This window comes from Ciona robusta, unplaced genomic scaffold (assembly GCF_009617815.1).
Source record: "Ciona robusta unplaced genomic scaffold, ASM961781v2 AP042751.1".
Taxonomy (NCBI): domain Eukaryota; kingdom Metazoa; phylum Chordata; class Ascidiacea; order Phlebobranchia; family Cionidae; genus Ciona; species Ciona robusta.
In genome coordinates, this window is record NW_028323130.1 from 201,001 (window position 1) to 209,129 (window position 8,129).

Here is an 8,129-nt window from a genome sequence, read left to right on the forward strand (position 1 = left end):
TCTTGATTAATATGTTGTTAACGTAAATTAAAAAATCATTTTATACCAAAAGCGTATTTTTGAAAATTTTGTTTTATAATTATTGCCTAACTCATTCAGTATTCCCAGACGGTCACCCATTCAAGTACTAACTGAACCCGAGATTGCTTGACTTCCGAGATCGGACGAGATCGGGTACTTTCAATCTGGTATGTAGTTAGGCAGAATTATGTTTTGAATCTTGATTAATATATAGTTAACGTAAATTAAAAATTCATTTTATACCAAAAGCGTATTTTTGAAAATTTTGTTTTATAATCATTGCCTAACTCATTCAGTATTCCCAGACGGTCACCCATTCAAGTACTAACTGAACCCGAGATTGCTTGACTTCCGAGATCGGACGAGATCGGGTACTTTCAATCTGGTATGGAGATAGGCAGAATAACGTATTGAATCTTGATTAATATATTGTTAACGTAAATTAAAAAAATCATTTCCTACCAAAAGCGTATTTTTGAAAATTTTGTTTTATAATCATTGCCTAACTCATTCAGTATTCCCAGACGGTCACCCATTCAAGTACTAACTAAACCCGAGATTGCTTGACTTCCGAGATCGGACGAGATCGGGTACTTTCAATCTGGTATGGAGATAGGCAGAATTATGTTTTGAATCTTGATTAATATATTGTTAACGTAAATTAAAAAAATCATTTTATACCAAAAGGATATTTTTGAAAATTTTGTTTTATAATCATTGCCTAACTCATTCAGTATTCCCAGACGGTCACCCATTCAAGTACTAACTGAACCCGAGATTGCTTGACTTCCGAGATCGGACGAGATCGGGTACTTTCAATCTGGTATGGAGATAGGCAGAATAACGTATTGAATCTTGATTAATATATTGTTAACGTAAATTAAAAAAATCATTTCCTACCAAAAGCGTATTTTTGAAAATTTTGTTTTATAATCATTGCCTAACTCATTCAGTATTCCCAGACGGTCACCCATTCAAGTACTAACTGAACCCGAGATTGCTTGACTTCCGAGATCGGACGAGATCGAGTACTTTCAATCTGGTATGGAGATAGGCAGAATTATGTTTTGAATCTTGATTAATATGTTGTTAACGTAAATTTAAAAAATCATTTTATACCAAAAGCGTATTTTTGAAAATTTTGTTTTATAATTATTGCATAACTCATTCAGTATTCCCAGACGGTCACCCATTCAAGTACTAACTGAACCCGAGATTGCTTGACTTCCGAGATCGGGTACTTTCAATCTGGTATGTAGTTAGGCAGAATTATGTTCTGAATCTTGATTAATATATAGTTAACGTAAATTAAAAATTCATTTTATACCAAAAGCGTATTTTTGAAAATTTACTTTTATAATCATTGCCTAAATCATTCAGTATTCCCAGACGGTCACCCATTCAAGTACTAACTGAACCCGAGATTGCTTGACTTCCGAGATCGGACGAGATCGGGTACTTTCAATCTGGTATGGAGATAGGCAGAATACTTTATTGAATCTTGATTAATATATTGTTAAGGTAAATTAAAAAATCATTTCATACCAAAAGCGTATTTTTGAAAATTTTGTTTTATAATCATTGCCTAACTCATTCAGTATTCCCAGACGGTCACCCATTCAAGTACTAACTGAACCTGAGATTGCTTGACTTCCGAGATCGGACGAGATCGGGTACTTCCAATCTGGTATGTAGTTAGGCAGAATTATGTTTTGAATCTTGATTAATATATAGTTAACGTAAATTAAAAATTCATTTTATACCAAAAGCGTATTTTTGAAAATTTACTTTCATAATCATTGCCTAACTCATTCAGTATTCCCTGACGGTCACCCATTCAAGTACTAACTGAACCCGAGATTGCTTGACTTCCGAAATCGGACGAGATCGGGTACTTTCAATCTGGTATGGAGATAGGCAGAATAACGTATTGAATCTTGATTAATATATTGTTAACGTAAATTAAAAAAATCATTTCCTACCAAAATCGTATTTTTGAAAATTTTGTTTTATAATCATTGCCTAACTCATTCAGTATTCCCAGACGGTCACCCATTCAAGTACTAACTGAACCCGAGATTGCTTGACTTCCGAGATCGGACGAGATCGGGTACTTTCAATCTGGTATGGAGATAGGCAGAATTATGTTTTGAATCTTGATTAATATATTGTTAACGTAAATTAAAAAAATCATTTTATACCAAAAGCGTATTTTTGAAAATTTTGTTTTATAATCATTGCCTAACTCATTCAGTATTCCCAGACGGTCACCCATTCAAGTACTAACTGAACCCGAGATTGCTTGACTTCCGAGATCGGACGAGATCGGCTACTTTCAATCTGGTATGGAGATAGGCAGAATTTTGTTTTGAATCTTGATTAATATGTTGTTAACGTAAATTAAAAAAATCATTTTATACCAAAAGCGTATTTTTGAAAATTTTGTTTTATAATTATTGCATAACTCATTCAGTATTCCCAGACGGTCACCCATTCAAGTACTAACTGAACCCGAGATTGCTTGACTTTCGAGGTCGGACGAGATCGGGTACTTTCAATCTGGTATGTAGTTAGGCAGAATTATGTTTTGAATCTTGATTAATATATAGTTAACGTAAATTAAAAATTCATTTTATACCAAAAGCGTATTTTTGAAAATTTTGTTTTATAATCATTGCCTAACTCATTCAGTATTCCCAGACGGTCACCCATTCAAGTACTAACTGAACCCGAGATTGCTTGACTTCCGAGATCGGACGAGATCGGGTACTTTCAATCTGGTATGGAGATAGGCAGAATAACGTATTGAATCTTGATTAATATATTGTTAACGTAAATTAAAAAAATCATTTCCTACCAAAAGCGTATTTTTGAAAATTTTGTTTTATAATCATTGCCTAACTCATTCAGTATTCCCAGACGGTCACCCATTCAAGTACTAACTGAACCCGAGATTGCTTGACTTCCGAGATCGGACGAGATCGGGTACTTTCAATCTGGTATGGAGATAGGCAGAATTATGTTTTGAATCTTGATTAATATATTGTTAACGTAAATTAAAAAAATCATTTTAGACCAAAAGCATATTTTTGAAAATTTTGTTTTATAATCATTGCCTAACTCATTCAGTATTCCCAGACGGTCACCCATTCAAGTACTAACTGAACCCGAGATTGCTTGACTTCCGAGATCGGACGAGATCGGGTACTTTCAATCTGGTATGGAGGTAGGCAGAATAATGTTTTGAATCTTGATTAATATATTGTTAACGTAAATTAAAAAAATCATTTTATACCAAAAGCGTATTTTTGAAAATTTTGATTTATAATTATTGCCTAACTCATTCAGTATTCCCAGACGGTCACCCATTCAAGTACTAACTGAACCCGAGATTGCTTGACTTCCGAGATCGGACGAGATCGGGTACTTTCAATCTGGTATGGAGATAGGCAGAATACTTTATTGAATCTTGATTAATATATTGTTAAGGTAAATTAAAAAATCATTTCATACCAAAAGCGTATTTTTGAAAATTTACTTTCATAATCATTGCCTAACTCATTCAGTATTCCCACACGGTCACCCATTCAAGTACTAACTGAACCCGAGATTGCTTGACTTCCGAGATCGGACGAGATCGGGTACTTTCAATCTGGTATGGAGATAGGCAGAATAACGTATTGAATCTTGATTAATATGTTGTTAACGTAAATTAAAAAAATCATTTTATACCAAAAGCGTATTTTTGAAAATTTTGTTTTATAATCATTGCCTAACTCATTCAGTATTCCCAGACGGTCACCCATTCAAGTACTAACTGAACCCGAGATTGCTTGACTTCCGAGATCGGGTACTTTCAATCTGGTATGGAGATAGGCAGAATAACGTATTGAACCTTGATTAATATATTGTTAACGTAAATTAAAAAAATCATTTCCTACCAAAAGCGTATTTTTGAAAATTTTGTTTTATAATTATTGCATAACTCATTCAGTATTCCCAGACGGTCACCCATTCAAGTACTAACTGAACCCGAGATTGCTTGACTTCCGAGATCGGGTACTTTCAATCTGGTATGTAGTTAGGCAGAATTATGTTCTGAATCTTGATTAATATATAGTTAACGTAAATTAAAAATTCATTTTATACCAAAAGCGTATTTTTGAAAATTTACTTTCATAATCATTGCCTAACTCATTCAGTATTCCCAGACGGTCACCCATTCAAGTACTAACTGAACCCGAGATTGCTTGACTTCCGAGATCGGACGAGATCGGGTACTTTCAATCTGGTATGGAGACAGGCAGAATACTTTATTGAATCTTGATTAATATATTGTTAAGGTAAATTAAAAAATCATTTCATACCAAAAGCGTATTTTTGAAAATTTTGTTTTATAATCATTGCCTAACTCATTCAGTATTCCCAGACGGTCACCCATTCAAGTACTAACTGAACCCGAGATTGCTTGACTTCCGAGATCGGACGAGATCGGGTACTTCCAATCTGGTATGGAGATAGGCAGAATTATGTATTGAATCTTGATTAATATATTGTTAACGTAAATTAAAAAATCATTTTATACCAAAAGCGTATTTTTGAAAATTTTGTTTCATAATTATTGGCTAACTCATTCAGTATTTCCAGACGGTCACCCATTCAAGTACTAACTGAAACCGAGATTGCTTGACTTCCGAGATCGGACGAGATCGGGTACTTTCAATCTGGTATGGAGATAGGCAGAATTATGTTTTGAATCTTGATTAATATATTGTTAACGTAAATTAAAAAAATCATTTTATACCAAAAGCGTATTTTTGAAAATTTTGTTTTATAATCATTGCCTAACTCATTCAGTATTCCCAGACGGTCACCCATTCAAGTACTAACTGAACCCGAGATTGCTTGACTTCCGAGATCGGACGAGATCGGGTACTTTCAATCTGGTATGGAGATAGGCAGAATTATCTTTTGAATCTTGATTAATATGTTGTTAACGTAAATTAAAAAATCATTTTATACCAAAAGCGTATTTTTGAAAATTTTGTTTTATAATTATTGCATAACTCATTCAGTATTCCCAGACGGTCACCCATTCAAGTACTAACTGAACCCGAGATTGCTTGACTTCCGAGATCGGGTACTTTCAATCTGGTATGTAGTTAGGCAGAATTATGTTCTGAATCTTGATTAATATATAGTTAACGTAAATTAAAAATTCATTTTATACCAAAAGCGTATTTTTGAAAATTTACTTTTATAATCATTGCCTAACTCATTCAGTATTCCCAGACGGTCACCCATTCAAGTACTAACTGAACCCGAGATTGCTTGACTTCCGAGATCGGACGAGATCGGGTACTTTCAATCTGGTATGGAGATAGGCAAAATACTTTATTGAATCTTGATTAATATATTGTTAAGGTAAATTAAAAAATCATTTCATACCAAAAGCGTATTTTTGAAATTTTGTTTTATAATCATTGCCTAACTCATTCAGTATTCCCAGACGGTCACCCATTCAAGTACTAACTGAACCCGAGATTGCTTGACTTCCGAGATCGGACGAGATCGGGTACTTTCAATCTGGTATGGAGATAGGCAGAATTATGTTTTGAATCTTGATTAATATATTGTTAACGTAAATTAAAAAAATCATTTTATACCAAAAGCATATTTTTGAAAATTTTGTTTTATAATCATTGCCTAACTCATTCAGTATTCCCAGACGGTCACCCATTCAAGTACTAACTGAACCCGAGATTGCTTGACTTCCGATAATTATTGCCTAACTGAACCCGAGATTGCTTGACTTCCGAGATCGGACGAGATCGGGTACTTTCAATCTGGTATGGAGATATGCAGAATTATGTTTTGAATCTTGATTAATATATTGTTAACGTAAATTAAAAAAATCATTTTATACCAAAAGCATATTTTTGAAAATTTTGTTTTATAATCATTGCCTAACTCATTCAGTATTCCCAGACGGTCACCCATTCAAGTACTAACTGAACCCGAGATTGCTTGACTTCCGAGATCGGACGAGATCGGGTACTTTCAATCTGGTATGGAGATAGGCAAAATACTTTATTGAATCTTGATTAATATATTGTTAAGGTAAATTAAAAAATCATTTCATACCAAAAGCGTATTTTTGAAAATTTTGTTTTATAATCATTGCCTAACTCATTCAGTATTCCCAGACGGTCACCCATTCAAGTACTAACTGAACCCGAGATTGCTTGACTTCCGAGATCGGACGAGATCGGGTACTTTCAATCTGGTATGGAGATAGGCAGAATACTTTATTGAATCTTGATTAATATATTGTTAAGGTAAATTAAAAAATCATTTCATACCAAAAGCGTATTTTTGAAAATTTTGTTTTATAATCATTGCCTAACTCATTCAGTATTCCAGACGGTCACCCATTCAAGTACTAACTGAACCGAGATTGCTTGACTTCCGAGATCGGACGAGATCGGGTACTTCCAATCTGGTATGGAGATAGGCAGAATTATGTATTGAATCTTGATTAATATGTTGTTAACGTAAATTAAAAAATCATTTTATACCAAAAGCGTATTTTTGAAAATTTTGTTTCATAATTATTGCCTAACTCATTCAGTATTTCCAGACGGTCACCCATTCAAGTACTAACTGAACCCGAGATTGCTTGACTTCCGAGATCGGACGAGATCGGGTACTTTCAATCTGGTATGTAGTTAGGCAGAATTATGTTTTGAATCTTGATTAATATATAGTTAACGTAAATTAAAAATTCATTTTATACCAAAAGCGTATTTTTGAAAATTTACTTTCATAATCATTGCCTAACTCATTCAGTATTCCCAGACGGTCACCCATTCAAGTACTAACTGAACCCGAGATTGCTTGACTTCCGAGATCGGACGAGATCGGGTACTTTCAATCTGGTATGGAGATAGGCAGAATTATGTTTTGAATCTTGATTAATATATTGTTAACGTAAATTAAAAAAATCATTTATACCAAAAGCGTATTTTTGAAAATTTTGTTTTATAATCATTGCCTAACTCATTCAGTATTCCCAGACGGTCACCCATTCAAGTACTAACTGAACCCGAGATTGCTTGACTTCCGAGATCGGACGAGATCGGGTACTTTCAATCTGGTATGGAGATAGGCAGAATTATCTTTTGAATCTTGATTAATATGTTGTTAACGTAAATTAAAAAATCATTTTATACCAAAAGCGTATTTTTGAAAATTTTGTTTTATAATTATTGCATAACTCATTCAGTATTCCCAGACGGTCACCCATTCAAGTACTAACTGAACCCGAGATTGCTTGACTTCCGAGATCGGGTACTTTCAATCTGGTATGTAGTTAGGCAGAATTATCTTCTGAATCTTGATTAATATATAGTTAACGTAAATTAAAAATTCATTTTATACCAAAAGCGTATTTTTGAAAATTTACTTTTATAATCATTGCCTAACTCATTCAGTATTCCCAGACGGTCACCCATTCAAGTACTAACTGAACCCGAGATTGCTTGACTTCCGAGATCGGACGAGATCGGGTACTTTCAATCTGGTATGGAGATAGGCAGAATACTTTATTGAATCTTGATTAATATATTGTTAAGGTAAATTAAAAAATCATTTCATACCAAAAGCGTATTTTTGAAAATTTTGTTTTATAATCATTGCCTAACTCATTCAGTATTCCCAGACGGTCACCCATTCAAGTACTAACTGAACCCGAGATTGCTTGACTTCCGAGATCGGACGAGATCGGGTACTTCCAATCTGGTATGGAGATAGGCAGAATTATGTATTGAATCTTGATTAATATGTTGTTAACGTAAATTAAAAAATCATTTTATACCAAAAGCGTATTTTTGAAAATTTTGTTTCATAATTATTGGCTAACTCATTCAGTATTTCCAGACGGTCACCCATTCAAGTACTAACTGAACCCGAGATTGCTTGACTTCCGAGATCGGACGAGATCGGGTACTTTCAATCTGGTATGTAGTTAGGCAGAATTATGTTTTGAATCTTGATTAATATATAGTTAACGTAAATTAAAAATTCATTTTATACCAAAAGCGTATTTT

At 33.7% G+C, this 8,129-nt stretch overlaps 17 non-coding genes and 19 pseudogenes across 17 annotated transcripts; all 36 read right to left on the reverse strand.

Annotated features, from left to right (window-relative positions):
• Nucleotides 1-83: 83 nt before the first annotated feature.
• LOC149723264 (5S ribosomal RNA) lies at nucleotides 84-202 on the reverse strand (annotated as a pseudogene).
• Nucleotides 203-301: 99 nt separating this feature from the next.
• On the reverse strand, nucleotides 302-420 carry LOC149723265 (5S ribosomal RNA). The gene has a single exon (XR_016387064.1). It is a non-coding gene; the product is annotated as a 5S ribosomal RNA (ribosomal RNA).
• A 100-nt stretch (nucleotides 421-520) lies between these two features.
• On the reverse strand, nucleotides 521-639 carry LOC149723266 (5S ribosomal RNA). The gene has a single exon (XR_016387122.1). It is a non-coding gene; the product is annotated as a 5S ribosomal RNA (ribosomal RNA).
• A 100-nt stretch (nucleotides 640-739) lies between these two features.
• LOC149723267 (5S ribosomal RNA) lies at nucleotides 740-858 on the reverse strand. Its single transcript, XR_016387066.1, has one exon. It is a non-coding gene; the product is annotated as a 5S ribosomal RNA (ribosomal RNA).
• A 100-nt stretch (nucleotides 859-958) lies between these two features.
• On the reverse strand, nucleotides 959-1,077 carry LOC149723268 (5S ribosomal RNA; annotated as a pseudogene).
• Nucleotides 1,078-1,177: 100 nt separating this feature from the next.
• Nucleotides 1,178-1,286, reverse strand: LOC149723269 (5S ribosomal RNA; annotated as a pseudogene).
• Nucleotides 1,287-1,385: 99 nt separating this feature from the next.
• LOC149723270 (5S ribosomal RNA) lies at nucleotides 1,386-1,504 on the reverse strand (annotated as a pseudogene).
• A 99-nt stretch (nucleotides 1,505-1,603) lies between these two features.
• Nucleotides 1,604-1,722, reverse strand: LOC149723271 (5S ribosomal RNA; annotated as a pseudogene).
• Nucleotides 1,723-1,821: 99 nt separating this feature from the next.
• Nucleotides 1,822-1,940, reverse strand: LOC149723272 (5S ribosomal RNA; annotated as a pseudogene).
• A 100-nt stretch (nucleotides 1,941-2,040) lies between these two features.
• LOC149723273 (5S ribosomal RNA) lies at nucleotides 2,041-2,159 on the reverse strand. Its single transcript, XR_016387067.1, has one exon. It is a non-coding gene; the product is annotated as a 5S ribosomal RNA (ribosomal RNA).
• Nucleotides 2,160-2,259: 100 nt separating this feature from the next.
• Nucleotides 2,260-2,378, reverse strand: LOC149723274 (5S ribosomal RNA; annotated as a pseudogene).
• Nucleotides 2,379-2,478: 100 nt separating this feature from the next.
• LOC149723275 (5S ribosomal RNA) lies at nucleotides 2,479-2,597 on the reverse strand (annotated as a pseudogene).
• Nucleotides 2,598-2,696: 99 nt separating this feature from the next.
• LOC149723276 (5S ribosomal RNA) lies at nucleotides 2,697-2,815 on the reverse strand. Its single transcript, XR_016387068.1, has one exon. It is a non-coding gene; the product is annotated as a 5S ribosomal RNA (ribosomal RNA).
• Nucleotides 2,816-2,915: 100 nt separating this feature from the next.
• LOC149723277 (5S ribosomal RNA) lies at nucleotides 2,916-3,034 on the reverse strand. The gene has a single exon (XR_016387069.1). It is a non-coding gene; the product is annotated as a 5S ribosomal RNA (ribosomal RNA).
• Nucleotides 3,035-3,134: 100 nt separating this feature from the next.
• On the reverse strand, nucleotides 3,135-3,253 carry LOC149723278 (5S ribosomal RNA; annotated as a pseudogene).
• Nucleotides 3,254-3,353: 100 nt separating this feature from the next.
• LOC149723279 (5S ribosomal RNA) lies at nucleotides 3,354-3,472 on the reverse strand. Its single transcript, XR_016387070.1, has one exon. It is a non-coding gene; the product is annotated as a 5S ribosomal RNA (ribosomal RNA).
• Nucleotides 3,473-3,571: 99 nt separating this feature from the next.
• Nucleotides 3,572-3,690, reverse strand: LOC149723280 (5S ribosomal RNA; annotated as a pseudogene).
• A 100-nt stretch (nucleotides 3,691-3,790) lies between these two features.
• On the reverse strand, nucleotides 3,791-3,899 carry LOC149723281 (5S ribosomal RNA; annotated as a pseudogene).
• Nucleotides 3,900-3,999: 100 nt separating this feature from the next.
• On the reverse strand, nucleotides 4,000-4,108 carry LOC149723282 (5S ribosomal RNA; annotated as a pseudogene).
• Nucleotides 4,109-4,207: 99 nt separating this feature from the next.
• On the reverse strand, nucleotides 4,208-4,326 carry LOC149723283 (5S ribosomal RNA; annotated as a pseudogene).
• Nucleotides 4,327-4,425: 99 nt separating this feature from the next.
• On the reverse strand, nucleotides 4,426-4,544 carry LOC149723284 (5S ribosomal RNA). Its single transcript, XR_016387086.1, has one exon. It is a non-coding gene; the product is annotated as a 5S ribosomal RNA (ribosomal RNA).
• A 99-nt stretch (nucleotides 4,545-4,643) lies between these two features.
• LOC149723285 (5S ribosomal RNA) lies at nucleotides 4,644-4,762 on the reverse strand (annotated as a pseudogene).
• A 100-nt stretch (nucleotides 4,763-4,862) lies between these two features.
• LOC149723286 (5S ribosomal RNA) lies at nucleotides 4,863-4,981 on the reverse strand. The gene has a single exon (XR_016387071.1). It is a non-coding gene; the product is annotated as a 5S ribosomal RNA (ribosomal RNA).
• Nucleotides 4,982-5,080: 99 nt separating this feature from the next.
• Nucleotides 5,081-5,189, reverse strand: LOC149723287 (5S ribosomal RNA; annotated as a pseudogene).
• Nucleotides 5,190-5,288: 99 nt separating this feature from the next.
• On the reverse strand, nucleotides 5,289-5,407 carry LOC149723288 (5S ribosomal RNA). The gene has a single exon (XR_016387072.1). It is a non-coding gene; the product is annotated as a 5S ribosomal RNA (ribosomal RNA).
• Nucleotides 5,408-5,505: 98 nt separating this feature from the next.
• LOC149723289 (5S ribosomal RNA) lies at nucleotides 5,506-5,624 on the reverse strand. The gene has a single exon (XR_016387073.1). It is a non-coding gene; the product is annotated as a 5S ribosomal RNA (ribosomal RNA).
• Nucleotides 5,625-5,984: 360 nt separating this feature from the next.
• On the reverse strand, nucleotides 5,985-6,103 carry LOC149723290 (5S ribosomal RNA). The gene has a single exon (XR_016387074.1). It is a non-coding gene; the product is annotated as a 5S ribosomal RNA (ribosomal RNA).
• A 99-nt stretch (nucleotides 6,104-6,202) lies between these two features.
• On the reverse strand, nucleotides 6,203-6,321 carry LOC149723291 (5S ribosomal RNA). Its single transcript, XR_016387075.1, has one exon. It is a non-coding gene; the product is annotated as a 5S ribosomal RNA (ribosomal RNA).
• A 99-nt stretch (nucleotides 6,322-6,420) lies between these two features.
• LOC149723292 (5S ribosomal RNA) lies at nucleotides 6,421-6,537 on the reverse strand (annotated as a pseudogene).
• Nucleotides 6,538-6,636: 99 nt separating this feature from the next.
• LOC149723293 (5S ribosomal RNA) lies at nucleotides 6,637-6,755 on the reverse strand (annotated as a pseudogene).
• A 99-nt stretch (nucleotides 6,756-6,854) lies between these two features.
• LOC149723294 (5S ribosomal RNA) lies at nucleotides 6,855-6,973 on the reverse strand. The gene has a single exon (XR_016387077.1). It is a non-coding gene; the product is annotated as a 5S ribosomal RNA (ribosomal RNA).
• A 99-nt stretch (nucleotides 6,974-7,072) lies between these two features.
• Nucleotides 7,073-7,191, reverse strand: LOC149723295 (5S ribosomal RNA). The gene has a single exon (XR_016387078.1). It is a non-coding gene; the product is annotated as a 5S ribosomal RNA (ribosomal RNA).
• Nucleotides 7,192-7,290: 99 nt separating this feature from the next.
• LOC149723296 (5S ribosomal RNA) lies at nucleotides 7,291-7,399 on the reverse strand (annotated as a pseudogene).
• A 99-nt stretch (nucleotides 7,400-7,498) lies between these two features.
• Nucleotides 7,499-7,617, reverse strand: LOC149723297 (5S ribosomal RNA). The gene has a single exon (XR_016387079.1). It is a non-coding gene; the product is annotated as a 5S ribosomal RNA (ribosomal RNA).
• Nucleotides 7,618-7,716: 99 nt separating this feature from the next.
• LOC149723298 (5S ribosomal RNA) lies at nucleotides 7,717-7,835 on the reverse strand. Its single transcript, XR_016387087.1, has one exon. It is a non-coding gene; the product is annotated as a 5S ribosomal RNA (ribosomal RNA).
• A 99-nt stretch (nucleotides 7,836-7,934) lies between these two features.
• LOC149723299 (5S ribosomal RNA) lies at nucleotides 7,935-8,053 on the reverse strand (annotated as a pseudogene).
• Between the last annotated feature and the right edge of the window lie 76 nt (nucleotides 8,054-8,129).